The sequence below is a fragment of the Sturnira hondurensis genome, unplaced genomic scaffold, assembly GCF_014824575.4.
Source record: "Sturnira hondurensis isolate 20B ecotype Veracruz unplaced genomic scaffold, ASM1482457v3 Scaffold0013242, whole genome shotgun sequence".
Lineage (NCBI taxonomy): Eukaryota > Metazoa > Chordata > Mammalia > Chiroptera > Phyllostomidae > Sturnira > Sturnira hondurensis.
Window position 1 is genome coordinate 39,408 of NW_028085873.1, and position 4,230 is coordinate 43,637.

A 4,230-nucleotide genomic window follows, 5' to 3' on the forward strand; every position below is an offset into this window, starting at 1 on the left:
AAAGTTTTGGGAGCTGTAAGCCAGGAACCTTGGACTGAAGACCAAAATATATATTTACTATAAATCACAATATAACACATACTTTGAACCACATCACCTAAGAAATGTTAAACTCCAAGAATTCATTATCTCATTATAACCCCCAAAGTTTTCACTTCACTCCTTCCCCAATCCCATTCCAGCTACTCTTTCCTGTAATGAGACGTTTATGACCTTGACAAGTTCCATTTCCTCCAGTCTATCTGCCCCTTAATGACCTCCTAAAACTTATGTAACCTCTCGCTTCTGCTGTTCCAGTCCAGCAAAACTCCAGCCCTCAGGCATTCAAAATTATCTTTATTTCTTTTCTTTTCCCAATGCAATTCATTCTCCACATTGCAACCTGAGTAACCTTTTCAAATGCAAATTAGTCACATGACCAAGACCCCCTTTCTTATTTGTCTTGCTTAAGCCTTTGCTTTGTTTTGCTTTGTTTTTACCTTGAAAAATTTTTATATTTAGAATTATCCTGCTGGACTCAGTTTAGATAATCCCAATTTTGTTAGCAACATCCAAGGAATCATAAGCATCATAGTTGGGAGCCAGTTGAACGTGTGTCTTCTTCTCTCCATCAGGCCTCATTAGGGTGTTGACTTTCACCACATCAATGTCACAAAGCTTCTTCGCAGCCTGTTTGATCTGGTGATTGTTGGTCTTGGCATCCACAATGAACACAAGTGTGTTAGTGTCTTCTATCTTCTTCATGCATGACTCGGTTGTGGGGGGAACTTGATGATGGCATAGTGGTCAAGCTTGTTACTTCTGAGGACACTCTTCTGAGGCTATTTAGTCTGATTTTGGTGTTGCAGTATTTTCAGCCATCAGAAAGTGGGGGTCATAGAGGTCTTTTTTGTGGCTGAGGATGCTTTTCTGTTGTGGACTGCTCTGCCTGGTTTCAGGAATTGTAACTCTACCCCCTGTGGCTAAGAAGGAGTCAGTGACCTCTGGAATGCGAGCCAAAGGAGACAAAACTTGTCTCTGGTAGCAAATGCTGCCTCAGTTTCCTCCCTGCCCCCAAAGCTTGGTCAGAAGTCCTTGATGAGTAAGACCCCTCACAGGAGGGGCAACCTAGGCCAGACTCAATCACTTGGGCGGCCATGATAGAAGGACTCAAGGGGCTGCAACAAAAAGGGAGCAATGGACTCTCCCCCCCCTCCCCCACAGCTTTGAGATAGCCCGAGTCCCCATGTCCTCTGGGAGAAGCGCTTCCTGGCTCTAATCCCCTTAAGCCAGAATACCTGATGGGGAGAGGTGCAGCTCCTTGCCTTGCTAGAGCGTGTCCTGGGGAACAATGTGGCATCACAAAGACTTGCTGATAAACCTGTGAAATCTGCTCTGCTAAGAGTGCTTTTATTCATATGTTAAGGGTTTGAGCAAGAAACCCTAAAACTCTTCCTGACAGACTCTGACTTGGATTAAGCCCTCAGATTTCTTTGAAATGTTATCTACTGTTTGATCCTTGCCACCCTGTATTCCTGTGTATTACAACCCAATAAAAGCCCTTGGAGGAAGGGGCTCAATGCCTTTTTCCCCTGAGAAACTGGCCACTGCTCAAGGCCTTTTTGCTCTGGGAAACTGGCCACCTCTCCTCCCCAAGCAGATCATGTCTTAGTCATGTTTACTCTCATCCCTGGCACATGGGGGGACTTGCGAGGAAAGTCATCCCCACACTTTTCAGCACCATTTTCTTTGCCTTTAAAGCCTTTGCTTTGGCTTCAGCTCTGGGAGAGGCAGGGAATTCCTTCTTCACTTCATCATCCACTTCGTGAAAAGGCACCTTGGGTAAGTCTTTAAATGGCACTTCATGGTTGTTAGGATATAGTCCAAACTCCATAATGTGTCATACATGTGCCAAGACCAGCTATAGGCTCTTTGCTCCTCCTGTTTGACAGACAGCTGTTTCTCCCTGTCCCATGCCAGCCTCAACCTTGAGACATGAGAGTGAAGGAAGGTGAACAGATTTGGTCATTTTGGGTGCTTGGTCACCAAGACTGCTTTTTATTCTGTCAAAGTGGATGTTGTCATTGTAAGTGATCTCTTCATTGACCTCAATTATATGGTCTACATGGTTTACATTTTCTAGTATGATTCTACTCATGGCAAGTTCAAAGGCACAATCATGACTGAGAATGAAAAGCTTGTCATCAATGGAAAGTCCTTCTCCATCTTCCAGGAGCGAGTTCCTGCCAACATCAAACAGGGTGATGCTGGTGCTGAATATACTGTGGAGCCAACTGGTGTCTTTACCATCATGGAGAAGGCTGGGGCTCACCTGAAGGGTGGAGCCAAGAGGGTCATCATCCCTGCCCCTTCTGTAGATGTCCCCATGTTTGTGATGGGTGTGAACCATGACTAATTTGACAGATCCCCAAAGCTTGTCAGCATAAGACAACCTCCTGTACCACCAACTGCTTGGTTCTCTGGCCAAGGTCATCCATGACAAATTTGGCATCATAGAGGGACTCATGACCACAGTCCATGTAATCATTGCCACCCAGAAAACCCTGGATGGTCCCCCTGGAAAACTGTGGTGTGATGGCAAAGGGGCTTCCCAGAACATCTTCCCTGCTTCCACTAGTGCTGCCAAGGCTGTGGGCAAGGTCATCTGAGCTGAATGGGAAGCTCACTGGTATGGCCTCCTAAGTCCCCTCCCCCAATGTGTCAGTTGTGGATCTGTCCTGTCACCTAGAGAAAGCTTCCAAATGTGATGACATGAGGAAGGTAGTGAAGCAGGCCTCAGAGGGCCCCCTCAAGGACATCCTGGGCTACACTGAGGACCAGGTTGTCCCCTACAACTTTAATGGTGACAGTCAGTCCTCTACCTTTGATGTTGGGGCTGGCATTGCCCTCAATGACCACTTTGTCAAGCTCATTTCCTGGTATGACAATGAGTTTGGTTATAGCAACAGGATGGTGGACCTTATGGTCTACATGGCCTCTAAAGAGTAAGAGCCCACTGGACCGCCAGCCCTAGCAACAGGAAGAGAGGTCCTCTGCTACTGGTGGAGTTCTTGCCCCACGTAGATCCTCTAACATACTGAGAATCTCCAGACCTTCAGTTTCCATCCTAGACCCTCTGAAGAAGGGAAGGGCTTAGGGAGCCCTACCTAGTCATGCACCATCAATAAAGTTCACTTTAAAAAATAAAAAATAAAAGACTAGCTATAACTCATGACCTGAGTATATTTCTGTTCTCATTTACTTCTTCTCTTTACCCACACTCATCATGCTTTATCACGAGTGTGTCCTCCCTGTCTGGAGAGCTCCCTAGTCCCCCTTTGCAAGCCTAACTTCTCTTCATCCTTTAGAGAGTCATCTCAGGAGGTAACTCCTCACTGATTGAGTCTCAAAGGAGACATAATTTTTTAAACTCAATTATCTTATTTGGCGGGGGCAGTTCTTTAAATTTTAAAATTTCCTTTTAAAAAATGCAGTAAGAACAGTTAACATAATATCTACCCTGTTAACAAAGTTTTAAGTGCACAACACAATGTTATTTATGTTGTACAACAGACCCCTAGAAATTATTCATCTTGTATAACTGAAACTTTATACCCATTGAACAACAGCTCCTCCCACTCCTGCCAGCCATTCTGCTCTGTTTCTGTGAGTTTGACTACTTTAGATACCTGATATAAGTACAGTTATGCAGTATTTTTACTTCTGGGTCTGGCTGATTTCACTTATCATACGGTCCTTCATGTTCATCCATGTTGTCATATATGGCAGGATTTTCTTCTTTTTAAAGGCTGAATACTATTCCACTATATATATCATATTTTCTGGTGTACATATCATATTTTCTTTCAATTCTCTGTGGACTTTATATAATGCATTTGGTACCTAGACTCAGGATAATATTAAAAGAGTGAGAAATTAGAATAGATGCCTTACCAATATATACTGACTGTATATCATTCCATTATTAGACCATAAAATACCTTAATATTAAAAGAGTTTTTCTCCTTTCCTGTTTCCTCTTCCCCTATTTGGCTTTACTCATCAGAAAAACCATAGGTGAGTGAGCTGAGGCAGAATAAGCAAGTGAAACTCTCACTGTGCAATAATAAATACAGGATGGGGCAAAAGTAGGTTTACAGTTGTCCATGTGGAAAAATAATACAGTAATTAATAAATAATAACACAAGAATAAACTTTGATTTCACAATAAGCCCACTTTTGCCCCACCCT

The 4,230-nt window shown here is 43.5% G+C and overlaps 1 pseudogene; it reads left to right on the plus strand.

Moving 5' to 3' along the window:
• The first annotated feature begins 2,089 nt into the window (after positions 1-2,089).
• On the plus strand, positions 2,090-2,988 carry LOC118997474 (glyceraldehyde-3-phosphate dehydrogenase-like; annotated as a pseudogene).
• The last annotated feature ends 1,242 nt before the right edge of the window (positions 2,989-4,230 follow it).